General features: G+C 40.0%; 1 non-coding gene across 1 annotated transcript; it reads right to left on the reverse strand.

Annotated features, from left to right (window-relative positions):
• Positions 1 to 1,033: 1,033 nt before the first annotated feature.
• Positions 1,034 to 1,141, reverse strand: LOC130984245 (small nucleolar RNA R71). Its single transcript, XR_009088191.1, has one exon. It is a non-coding gene; the product is annotated as a small nucleolar RNA R71 (small nucleolar RNA).
• Between the last annotated feature and the right edge of the window lie 12,886 nt (positions 1,142 to 14,027).

Here is a 14,027-nt window from a genome sequence, read left to right on the forward strand (position 1 = left end):
TTTCTTGTTAGGCAAGTCACTAATTTTCAAAATCAAATCTTTTAAAATAATTTTCAAAACATATCTTTTAAAATTGTTTTCAAATCATATCTTCTCAATCACATTTTTTTTAAAAACCAATCATATCTTCTCAACCACATCTTTTTCAAAATAGTTTTCAATCAAATCTTTTTAATTTCTAATCTCAAAATCTTTTTCAAAAATCACTTGATTTCTCTTCCAACTTCAATTTTCGAAAATTATCAATCAATTTTTCAAAATATTTTTTAAAATCTTCTTAATTTAATTTTCGAAAATCCTCTTCCCTCTCTCTCACATCCTTCTATTTATGGAGTACTGTTCCTTCTTAATGCACAATTCGAACTCTATCTCATCAAGTTCGAATTCTTCTACCTTCTTTCTTCTATTTTTCTTTTCCTCTGACACTTCAAGGAATCTCTATACTGTGACATAGAGGATTCCACATTTTTCTTGTTCTCTTCTCTTTCATATGAGCAGGAGCAGAGACAAAGGCATTCTTGTTGAAGCTGACCCTGAACCTGAGAGGACCTTGAAGCAAAAGCTAAGAGAAGCTAAAGCACAACTCTCTTTAGAGGACCTGACCGAATTCTTCAAAAAAGAAGAACACATGGCAGCCGAAAACAACAACAATGCCAACAATGCAAGGAAGGTGCTGGGTGACTTTACTGCACCTACTCCCGACTTCTATGGGAGAAGCATCTCTATCCCTGCCATTGGAGCAAACAACTTTGAGCTTAAGCCTCAATTAATTTCTCTAATGCAACAGAATTGCAAGTTCCATGGACTTCCAATGGAAGATCCTCATCAGTTCTTAGCTGAATTCTTGCAAATCTGTGACACAGTCAAGACTAATGGGGTTGACCCTGAGGTCTATAGACTGATGCTATTCCCTTTTGCTGTAAGAGACAGAGCTAGAATATGGTTGGATTCTCAACCTAAAGAAAGCCTGGACTCTTGGGAAAAGCTAGTCAATGCCTTCTTGGCAAAGTTCTTTCCACCTCAAAGATGGAGTAAGCTTAGAGTGGAAGTCCAAACCTTCAGACAGAAGGATGGAGAATCCCTCTATGAAGCTTGGGAAAGATACAAACAATTAATCAGAAGATGTCCCTCAGACATGCTTTCTGAATGGAGCATCATAGGTATTTTCTATGATGGTCTCTCTGAACTATCCAAGATGTCTTTGGATAGCTCTGCTGGAGGATCTCTTCATCTGAAGAAGACGCCTACAGAGGCTCAGGAACTAATTGAAATGGTTGCAAATAACCAATTCATGTACACTTCTGAAAGGAATCCTGTGAACAATGGGACTAGTCAGAAGAAAGGAGTTCTTGAGATTGATGCTCTGAATGCCATACTGGCTCAGAACAAGATATTGACTCAACAAGTCAATTTGATTTCTCAAAGTCTGTCTGGAATGCAAAATGCACCTGGCAGTACTAAGGAAGCTTCATCTGAGGAAGAAGCTTATGATCTTGAGAATCCTTCAATGGAAGAGGTGAATTACCTAGGAGAACCCTATGGAAACACCTACAATTCTTCATGGAGAAATCACCCAAATTTCTCATGGAAGAATCAAGAGAGACCCCAACAAGGTTTCAATAATAATAATGGTGGAAGAAACAGGCTTGGCAATAACAAACCTTTTCCATCATCTTCTCAGCAACAGACAGAGAGTTCTAAGCAGAATACTTCTGACTTAGCAACAATGGTCTCTGATCTAATCAAAACCACTCAAAGTTTCATGAATGAAACAAGGTCCTCCATCAGAAATTTGGAAGGACAAGTGGGTCAGCTGAGCAAGAAAGTTACTGAACTCCCTCCTAGTACTCTCCCAAGTAATACAGAAGAAAATCCAAAAGGAGAGTGCAAAGCCATAAACATGGCCGAATATGGAGAGGAAAGAGAGGAGGTGGACGCCACTGAGGAAGACCTCAATGGGCGTGCACCAATCTCCTCTGAGTTCCCCAATGAGGAACCATGGGAATCTGAGGCTCAACATGAGACCATAGAGATTCCATTGGACTTACTTCTGCCTTTCATGAGCTCTGATGAGTATTCTTCCTCTGAAGAGGATGAGTATATCACTGAAGAGCAAGTTGCCAAATACCTTGGAGCAATCATGAAGCTAAATGACAAGTTATTTGGAAATGAGACTTGGGAGGATGAACCCCCTTTGCTCACCAAAGAACTGGATGACTTGTCTAGGCAGAAACTGCCTCAAAAGAGGCAGGATCCTGGGAAGTTTTCTATACCTTGTACCATAGGTACCATGACCTTCAAGAAGGCCTTGTGTGACTTAGGGTCAAGTGTAAACCTCATGCCCCTCTCTGTAATGGAGAAATTAGGGATCTTTAAGGTGCAAGCTGCAAAAATCTCACTAGAGATGGCAGACAACACAAGAAAACAAGCCTATGGACTTGTAGAGGATGTTCTGGTAAAAGTTGAAGACCATTACATCCCTACTGATTTCGTAGTCCTAGAGACTGGGGAGTGTATGGATGAATCCATCATCCTTGGCAGACCCTTCCTAGCCACAGCAAAGGCTGTGATTGATGTTGATAGAGGAGAGCTAATCATTCAAGTGAATGAAGAATCCTTGGTGTTTAAGGCCCAAGGACATCCCTCTATCATCATGGAGAGGAAGCATGAAGAGCTTCTCTCAAAACAGAGCCAAGCAGAGCCCCCACAGTCAAACTCTAAGTTTGGTGTTGGGAGGCCACAACCAAACTCTAAGTTTGGTGTTGAACCCCCAGATTCAAACTCTAAGTTTGGTGTTGGGAGGTTCCAACACGGTTCTGAGTATTTCTGAGGCTCCATGAGAGTCCTCTGTCAAGCTAATGACATTAAAGAAGCGCTTGTTGGGAGGCAACCCAATGTTTTATAGTTAACTATTTTCTTTTGTTATTTTATCTTTTTTGTAGGTTGATGATCATAAGAAGTCACAAAAACAATGAAAAAAGCAAAAACAGAATGAAAAACAGGAAGAAAAATAGCACACCCTGGAGGAAGATGCTGCTGGCGTTTAAACGCCAGTAAGCCTAGCAGTTGGGCGTTTAACGCCCAGTCTGGCACAATTCTGGGCGTTTAACGCCAGAAAGGGGCACCAGACTGGCGTTAAACGCCAGAAAAGGGCTAGAACCTGGCGTTAAACGCCAGGAATGGGCACCAGCCCGGCGTTTAACGCCAGAAATGGCTCAAAACGTGAATTTTGATGCCATTTGGTGCAGGGATGACTTTTCCTTGACACCATAGGATCTGTGGACCCCACAGGACCCCACCACCACTCTCTCTCTTCTTCCCCCATTCACCAATCACCTCAACACCTCTTCCCCAAAAACCCCTCACCTATCAAATCCCATCTTTCTCTTCACCACTCACATCCATCCTTCATAAAACCCCACCAACCTCACCCTTCAAATTCAAACCACTTTCCCTCCCAAACCCACCCATAATGGCCGAACCATTAACCCCCCTCTCTCCTATATATACCCTTCTTCAACCCTTCATTTTCACACAACCTAAACACCACTTCTCCCCCTCTTTGGCCGAACACACCACCATCTCCCTCTTCTTCATTTCTTCTTCTTCTACTCTCTTCTCTCTTCTTTTGCTCGAGGACGAGCAAACATTTTAAGTTTGGTGTGGTAAAAGCGTTGCTTTTTCGTTTTTCCATAACCATTATGGCATCCAAGGCCGGAGAAACCTCTAGAAAGAGGAAAGGGAAGGCAAAAGCTTCCACCTCCGAGTCATGGGAGATGGATAGATTCCTCTCAAGGGTGCATCAAGTCCACTTCTATGAAGTTGTGGCCTTGAAGAAGGTGATCCCCGAAGTCCCCTTTTCACTCAAAAAGGGTGAATACCCGGAGATCCACCATGAGATCCGAAGAAGAGGTTGGGAAGTACTTACCAACCCCATTCAACAAGTCGGAATCTTGATGGTTCAAGAGTTCTATGCCAATGCATGGATCACCAAGAACCATGACCAAAGTGTGAACCCGGATCCAAAGAATTATCTCACTATGGTTCAGGGGAAATACTTGGATTTTAGTCCGGAGAGTGTGAGGGTGGCGTTCAACTTGCCTATGATGCAAGGAGATGAGCATCCTTATACAAGAAGGGTCAACTTTGATCAAAGGTTGGACCAAGTCCTCACAATCATATGTGAAGAGGGCGCACAATGGAAGCAAGATTCAAGAGGAAAGCCGGTTCAATTGAGAAGGCATGACCTCAAGCCTGTGGCTAGAGGATGGTTAGAGTTCATACAACGCTCAATCATTCCCACTAGCAACCGGTCTGAAGTTACCATAGACCGGGCTATCATGATCCATAGTATCATGATTGGAGAAGAAATAGAGGTTCATGAGGTTATAGCCCAAGAACTCTATAAGGTGGCGGACAAGACCTCCACCTTGGCAAGGTTAGCCTTCCCTCATCTCATTTGTCACCTCTGTTATTCAGTAGGAGTTGACATAGAAGGAGACACCCCCATTGATGAGGACAAGCCCATCACCAAGAAAAGGATGGAGCACACAAGAGACCCTTCTCATCAAGAGATCCCTGAGATACCTCAAGGGATGCACTTTCCTCCACAAGACTATTGGGAGCAACTAAACACCTCCCTAGGAGAGTTGAGTTCCAACATGGGACAACTAAGGGTGGAGCATCAAGAACACTCCATCATCCTTCATGAAATTAGAGAAGACCAAAGAATCATGAGGGAGGAGCAACAAAGACAAGGAAGAGACATTGAGGAGCTCAAGCACTCCATAGGATCTTCAAGAGGAAGAAAGAGCCGCCATCACTAAGGTGGACTCGTTCTTTAATTTCCTTGTTCTTTATTCTTCTGTTTTTCGAATTTTATGCTTATGTTTATCCATGTTTGTGTCTTGTGATCATTAGTATCTTAGTGTCTATGCCTTAAAGTTATGAATGTCCTATGAATCCATCACCACTCTTAAACAAAAACGTGCTTAATTGAAAAGGAAAAGAATTGCATGAATTTTAAATTTTATAACAGTTTGATTATTTTGATGTGGTGGCAACACTTTTGTTCTCTGAATGTATGCTTGAACAGTGCATATGTCTTTTGAATTTGTGGTTCATGAATGTTGGCTCTTGAAAGAATGATGAAAAAGGAGACATGTTACTGAGGATCTGAAAAATCATAAATATGATTCTTGAAGCAAGAAAAAGCAGTGAATACAAAAAAAAAAGAGAAAGAAGCAAACGAAAAAAAAAACCGAAAAAAATCAAAAAAAGAGAGAAAAGAAAGAAAAAGAAAGAAATAAAGTTGTGATCCAAGGCAATAAGAGTGTGCTTAAGAACCCTGGGCACCCCTAATTGGGGACTTTAGCAAAGCTAAGTCACAATCTGAAAAGGTTCACCCAATTATGTGTCTGTGGCATGTATGTATCCGGTGGTAATACTGGAAGACAGAGTGCTTTGGGCCACGGCCAAGACTCAATAAGTAGCTGTGTTCAAGAATCATCATACTTAACTAGGAGAATCAATAACACTATCTGGATTCTGAGTTCCTAAAGAAGCCAATCATTCTGAATTCCAAAGGATAGAGTGAGATGCCAAAACTATTCAGAGGCAAAAAGCTAAAAGCCCCGCTCATCTAATTAATACTGATCTTCATAGATGTTTTTGGAGTTCATTGCATATTCTCTTCTTTTTATCTTATTTGATCTTCAGTTGCTTGGGGACAAGCAACAATTTAAGTTTGGTGTTGTGATGAGCGGATAATTTGTACACTTTTTGGCATTGTTTTTAGTATGTTTTTGGTATGATCTAGTTAGTTTTTAGTATATTTTTATTAGTTTTTAGTTAAAATTCACTTTTCTGGACTTTACTATGAGTTTGTGTGTTTTTCTGTGATTTCAGGTATTTTCTGGCTGAAATTGAGGGACCTGAGCAAAAATCTGATCCAGAGACTCAAAAGGACTGCAGATGCTGTTGGATTCTGACCTCCCTGCACTCAAAGTGGATTTTCTGGAGCTACAGAAACCCAATTGGCGCGCTCTCAACGGCGTTTGAAAGTAGACATCCTGGGCTTTCCAGCAATATATGATAGTCCATACTTTGCCCAAGATTTGATGGCCCAAACCGGCGTTCAAAGTCACCTCAAGAAATCCCAGCGTTAAACGCTGGAACTGGCACCCAAATGGGAGTTAAACGCCCAAACTGGCACCAAAGCTGGCGTTTAACTCCAAGAAGAGTCTCTACACGAAAAATGCTTCATTGCTCAACCCAAGCACACACCAAGTGGGCCCGGAAGTGGATTTTTATGTCATTTACTCATTTCTGTACACCTTAGGTTACTAGTTCTTATAAGTAGGACCTTTTACTATTGTATTAGGGGACTTTGGTAGCTATCTTCGTTTTGTATGCTATCTTAGATCATTGGGAGGCTGGCCATTCGGCCATGCCTAGATCTTATGCTTATGTATTTTCAACGGTGGAGTTTCTACACACCATAGATTAAGGTGTGGAGCTCTGCTGTACCTCGAGTATTAATGCAATTACTATTGTTCTTCCATTCAATTCCGCTTGTTCTTTGTCCAAGATATCACTTGTTCTTCAACTTAATGAAGGTGATGATTGACACTCATCATCATTCTCACTCATGAACAAAGTGACTGACAACCACTCTTGTTCTACAAGCATCTGAGGCTTAGTGAATATCTCTTGGATTCCTGATTGCACGATGCATGGTTGATCGCCTGACAACCGAGTGCTCGCCTGACAAACGAGCCAACCATTCCGTGAGATCAGAGTCTTCGTGGTATAGGCGAGAACTGATGGCAGCATTCAAGAGAATCCGGAAGGTCTAACCTTGTCTGTGGTATTCTGAGTAGGATTCAATGACTGAATGACTGTGACGTGCTTCAAACTCCTGAGGGCGGGGCGTTAGTGACAGACGCAAAAGAATCACTGGATTCTATTCCGGCCTGATTGAGAACCGACAGATGAATTCCGCTATGCTGTGACCAGAGCATATGCAATCGTTTTCAATGAGAGGATGGGAGGTAGCCACTGACAATGGTGAAACCCTACACAAGCTTGCCATGGAAAGGAGTAAGAAGGATTGGATGAAGGCAGTAGGAAAGCAGAGAGACGGAAGGGAAGGCATCTTCATGCGCTTATCTGAAGTTCCTACCAATGAATTACATAAGTATCACTATCTTTATCTTTTATGTTATTTTCGTTCATCATCATATACATTTGAGTTTACCTGACTAAGATTTACAAGATGACCATAGCTTGCTTCAATACTAACAATCTCCGTGGGATCGACCCTTACTCACGTAAGGTATTACTTGGACGACCCAGTGCACTTGCTGGTTAGTTGTGCGAAGTTGTGTAATGCCATGGTATTGAGCTACCACGTTTGTGGAGCCATTACCGGGGATTATGAGAGTTGTGAAAAAGTATTGTTCACAATTTCGCGCACCAATACTCTTCCCCAAATACCCTTCACCAATCACCTCCATATCTCATCCCCAAACACCCTTCACCAATTACTTCCTTAACTTTTCCTTAAAAATAAACCCACCCAAACCATTCGGCCACTCTCCTTATAAATACCCCCCTTCACCCCTTCATTTTCACACATCACAAACACCTTCTTCTACCATTGGCCGAACCCTATACACCATCCATCTCCTCCATTTTCTTCTTCTTCTACATCTTTCCTTCTTCTTTTGCTCAAGGACGAGCAAATATTTTAAGTTTGGTGTGGTAAAAGCATTGCTTTTTGTTTTTCCATAACCATTGATGACACCTAAGGCTGGCGAAACCTTTAGAAACAGGAAAGGGAAGACAAAAGCTTCCACTTCCGAGTCATGGGAGATGGAGAGATTCATCTCAAAGGTCCATAGCTCAGTAGTAGAGCATTTGACTGCACATCAAGAGAGCCCACTCATGGACCTCAACAAGAGCATGAGAAATTCCCTCATCAAGAAATCCCTAAGATACCTCAGGGGATACATTTTCCTCCACACAACTATTGGGAGCAACTGAGGATAGGAACACCAAAATTACTAGGGATGAAGAAACAGAGGCAATGAAGAGACATAGAGAAGCTCAAGAGCACCATTGGTTCTTCAAGAGGAGGAAGACGCCACCCTCACTAAGGTGGACTCATTCCTTAATCTCCTTGTCTATTTATTTTTCTATTTTTTGGCTTTATGATGTATGTTCTATCTATGTTTGTGTCTTCACTACATGATCATTAGTGTCTAGTGTCTATGTCTTAAAGCTATGAATAACTCCAGGACTCCTTCGCCTCTCTTAAATAAAAAATGTGGTTAATTACAAAAGAACAAGAAGTACTTGGATTTCAAATTTTATCTTGAAATTAGTTTAATTATTTTGATATGGTGGCAATACTTTTTGTTTTCTGAATGAATGCTTGAACAGTGCATATTTTTGATCTTGTTGTTTATGAACGTCAAAATTGTTGGCTCCTGAAAGAATGATGAACAAAGAGAAATGTTATTGATAATATGAAAAATCATGAAATTAGTTCTTGAAGCAACAAAAAGCACTGAAAAAAAAAAGAGAGAAAAATTTAGCGAAAAAAAAATGGCGATAAAAAGAGAAAAGAAAAAGAAAAAGCAAGCAGAAAAAGCCAATAGACCTTAAAACCAAAAGACAAGGGTAAAGAGGATCCAAGGCTTTGAGCATTAATGGATAGGAGGGCCCAAGGAAATAAAATCCAGGCCTAAGCAGCTAAATCAAGCTGTCCTTAACCATGTGCTTGTGGCATGCAGGTCCAGGTGAAAAACTTGAGACTGAGTGGTTAAAGTCGTGATCCAAAGCAAAAGAGTGTGCTTAAGAACTCTGGACACCTCTAATTGGGGACTTTAGCAAAGCTGAGTCACAATCTGAAAAGGTTCACCCAGTTATGTGTCTGTGGCATTTATGTATCCGGTAATACTGGAAAACAAAGTGCTTAGGGCCACGACCAAGACTCATAAAGTAGCTGTGTTCAAGAATCAACATACTTAACTAGGAGAATCAATAACACTATCTAAAATTCTGAGTTCCTATTGATGCCAATCATTCTGAACTTCAAAGGAAAAAGTGAGATGCCAAAACTGTTCAGAAGCAAAAAGCTACAAGCCTCGCTCATATGATTGGGACTAAGTTTCATTGATATTGTGGGATTCATTGTATATTCTCTTCTTTTCATCCTATTTTTTTTTTCAGTTGCTTGGGGACAAGCATCAATTTAAGTTTGGTGTTGTGATGAGCGGATAATTTATACGCTTTTTGGCATTGTTTTTAGGTAGTTTTTAGTAGGATCTAGCTACTTTTTGGGATGTTTTTATTCGATTTTATGCAAAATTCATATTTCTGGACTTTACTATGAGTTTGTGTGTTTTTCTACGATTTCAGGTATTTTCTGGCTAAAATTGAGGGACCTGAGCAAAAATTTGATTCAGAGACTGACAAAGGACTACAGATGCTGTTGGATTTTGACCTCCCTGCACTCAAAGTGGATTTTCTGGAGCTACAGAATTTCCAATGGCGCTCTCTCAATTGAGTTGGAAAGTAGACATCAAGGGCTTTCTAGCAATATATAATAGTCCATACTTTGCGCGCGTTTTGACAATGTAAAATGGCGTCAAAACGCCGGCTCTCTGCCCTTTTCTGGCGTCAAAACGCCATAACTGGCATAAAAGTTGGAGTTAAACGCCCAAACTAGCACTAAAGCTGGTGTTTAACTCCAAGGAAGACCTCTACATGTGTAAAGCTCAATGCTCAGCCCAAGCACACACCAAGTGGGCCCGGAAGTGGATTTCTGCATCATTTACCTATTTTTGTAAACCCTAGTAGCTAGTTTCATTATAAATAGTACTTTTAGAGATTTATTTTGTACCTCATGACATTTTACATCTGACTTTGTATCTTCTACGGCATGAGTCTTTAAACCCCATGGTTGGGGGTGAGGAGCTCTGCTGTGTCTCGATGGATTAATGCAATTACCACTATTTTCTATTCAATCATGCTTGCTTCCGTTCTAAGATATTCATTCGCACATAAACATGATGAATGTGATGATCCGTGACACTCATCACCATTCTCAACCTATGAACATGTGCCTGACAACCACCTCTATTCTATCTTAGATTGAATGTTTATCTCTTAGCCTCCATTCCGAAAGATCGGAGTCTTCGTGGAATAAGCTAGGATTATTGGTAGCCATTCTTGGGATCCGGAAAGTCTAAACCTTGTCTGTGGTATTCCGAGTAAGATCTGGGAAGGGATGACTATGACGAGCTTCAAACTCGTGAGTGTTGGGTGTAGTGACAGACGCAAAAGGATCACTAGATTCTATTCCAACATGATCGAGAACTGACAGATGATTAGCCGTGCGGTGACAGCGCACATGGACCATTTTCACTGAGAGGATGGGAAGTAGCCATTGACAATGGTGACACCCTACACACAGCTTTCCATGGAAGGAGCTTTGTGCGCGTGAAGAAGAAGACAGTAGGAAAGCAGAGATTCAGATGACAGAGCATCTCCAAAACTCTAACCTGTTCTCCATTATTGAATCACAAGTATCTTCTATTTCATGCTCTTTTATTTTATTGCAAACAAAACCCTTTTCATTGATAATCTCCTGACTAAGAGTTACAAGGTAACCATAGCTTGCTTCAAGCCGACAATCTCCGTGGGATCGACCCTTACTCACGTAAGGTATTACTTCGACGACCCAGTGCACTTGCTGGTTAGTTGTACGGAATTGCAAGCGTGATTGCAATTTTGTGCACCAATAAGCCTCATTACCATTGATAACCATTCATTCATCATTTTCTCACTTCCTTAACAATCTATATCAAGTCAAATCATCATTCATGCCATATATCACTTTTCCTCAAATCACTTTACTTTGAAACCAAATCAAACTCATCTTTGTCTCAATTTCAAAATCCTCATATCTCAAATTATTTCAAGCTGATAATCCCTTTTTCCCTAAAAAATTAATTCTATTTCAAAACAGAACCCCTTTGAGCCCGTTTGGGAAACAGCATAAGCAACTTTTTTTTACTTTTGAATTATGAAAAGTCACAATACGTGTATTTGGCACCATTTAAAAAAAGCTTCTAACTTCCCAAAAAGTTAATTCATAGCTTTTTGAAGAAGTAGAAATATATGACTTCTTCTTCTCAATAAGTCATTCTATCATTTTCCTAAAAAAAATTGACTTTAAAACAAAAAAATCTACTTTCATTTTTGGCTCTGTGAAAATGTTTCCTATTTCTGCTGGAAATACTGGCCCTCCACCACCATTTTCACACCACCACCATTTTCACGTAAGGTTCCATCTGTTAGAAACACTGACCTTCCACCATAATTTTCACATAATGTTCCATCTGCTAGAAGTATTGGCCCTCCACCACCATTTTAATGTAATGATTCTTCTACTTTTGAATCTATGCTTTCCTACTGCCTTCATCTAATCCTTCATACTCCTTTCCATGGCAAGCTTTATGTTGGGTGTCACCGTTGTTAATGGCTACTTCCCGTCCACTCAGTGAAAATGGTCCTCTACGGTTTCTGTACGGCTAATCAACTGTCAGATTTCTCGTCTCGGATGAAAAATACCATGCACAGATATCATATGGCTAATCAGCTGTTGGTTCTCGATCGTGTAGAAATAGGATTTACTATCCTTTTGCGTCTATCACCACACCCTACAGTCGCGAGTTTGAAGCTCGTCACAGTCATCCCATCCCAGATCCTACTCGGAATACCACAAACAAGGTTTAGACTATCTGGATCTCAAGAATGCTGCCAGGATTCTAGCTTATATCACGAAGACTCTAATCGTGAACCAGAAGGCTAAGAGATATGCATTCAAGCTCGTTTGCATGTAGAACGGGAGTGTTTGTCAGGCACGCATTCATAGGTTGAGAATGATGATGAGCGTCACATAATCATCACATTTATCATGTTCTTGTGTGCGAATGGATATCTTAGAACAGGAATAAACATGAATTGAATAGAAAATAGTAGTAATTGCATTAATACTCGAGGAACAGCAGAGCTCTACACCTTAATCTATGGTGTGTAGAAACTCTACCGTTGAAAATACATAAGTGAAAATAAGGTAGGCATGGCCGTGAGGCCAACCCCCCAATGTCTAAGGACTAACAATGATCAAAGATGTTCCAAAAGCTCGTCCAAAGATGTTCCAAAAGCTCGTCCAAAGATCCTTAATACAATAGTTAAAAGTTCTATTTATACTAAACTTGTTTCTGGCATTTAACGCCAGAATAGGGCAGAAAGCTGGCGTTGAACGCCTGTTTGCGTCGTCTAAACTCGGGAAAAGTATAAACTATTATCTATTGCTGGAAAGCCCTGAATGTCTACTTTCTAACGCAATTGAGAGCGAGCCATTTAGACTTTTGTAGCTCCAAAAAATCTATTTTGAGTGCAGGGATGTCAGAATCCAACAGCATCAGCAGTCCTTCTTCAGCCTCTGAATTAGATTTTTGCTCTGGTCCCTCAATTTTAGCCAGAAAATACCTGAAATCATAGAAAAACACACAAACTCATAGTAAAGTCCAAAAATGTGAATTTTGCTTAAAAACTAATAAAAATATACTAAAAACTACTAAATCATACTAAAAACTACCTAAAAATAATGCCAAAAAGCGTATAAATTATCCGCTCATCACAACACCAAACTTAAATTGTTGCTTGTCCCCAAGCAAGTGAAAACAAAATAGGATAAAAAAAAGAGAACATACAATGAATCTCCAAATATCAATGAAACTTAGACCCAATTAGATGAGCGGGGCTAGTAGCTTTTTGCTTCTGAACAGTTTTGGCATCTCACTTTATCCTTTGAAATTCAGAATGATTGGCATCTATAGGAACTCAGAATTTTAGATAGTGTTATTGATTCTCCTAGTTCAGTATGTTGATTCTTGAACATAGCTACTTTATGAGTCTTGGCCGTGGCCCTAAGCACTTTGTTTTCCAGTATTACCACCGGATACATAAATGCCACAGACACATAACTGTGTGAACCTTTTTAGATTGTGACTCAACTTTGCTAAAGTCCCCAGTTAGAGGTGTCTAGGGTTCTTAAGCACACACTTTTTGCTTTGGATCACGACTTTAACCACTCAGTCTCAAGCTTTTCACTTGGACCTTCATGCCACAAGCACATGGTTAGGGACAACTTGATTTAGCCGCTTAGGCTTGGATTTTATTTCCTTGGGCCCTCCTATCCACTGATGCTCAAAATCTTGGATCCTTTTTACCCTTGCCTTTTAGTTTAAAGGGCTATTGGCTTTTTCAGCTTGCTTTTTCTTTTTCTTTTTTTTTATTTTCGCCACTTTTTTTTCGCAAGCTTTTTTTTTCTTTTTCACTGCTTTTTCTTGCTTCAAGAATCAATTTCATGATTTTACAGATTATCAATAACATTTCTCTTTGTTCATCATTCTTTCAAGAGCCAACAATTTTAACATTCATAAACTTCACTATCAAAAATATGCACTGTTCACGCATTCATTCAGAAAACAAAAAGTATTGCCACCACATCAAAATAATTAAACTAATTTCAAGATAAAATTTGAAATCCAAGTACTTCTTGTTCTTTTGTAATTAAGCACATTTTTCATTTAAGAGAGGTGAAGGATTCATGGAGTTATTCATAACTTTAAGGCATAGACACTTAGACACTAATGATCATGTAATGAAGACACAAAAATAGATGACACAATAAGCATAAAAACCGAAAACAGAAAAATAAATAGATAAGGATATTAAGGAATGAGTCCACCTTAGTGAGGGTGGTGTCTTTCTCTTGAAGAACCAATGGAACACCTAAGCTCCTCTATGTCTCTTCCTTGCCTTTGTTGCTCCTCCCTCATAGCTCTTTGATCTTCTCTAATCTCATGGAGAATGATGGAGTGCTCTTGGTGCTCCACCCTTAGTTGGTCCATGTTGTAACTCAAGCCTTCCAAAGAGGTGTTGAG

Source organism: Arachis stenosperma, chromosome 5 (assembly GCF_014773155.1).
Source record: "Arachis stenosperma cultivar V10309 chromosome 5, arast.V10309.gnm1.PFL2, whole genome shotgun sequence".
Lineage (NCBI taxonomy): Eukaryota > Viridiplantae > Streptophyta > Magnoliopsida > Fabales > Fabaceae > Arachis > Arachis stenosperma.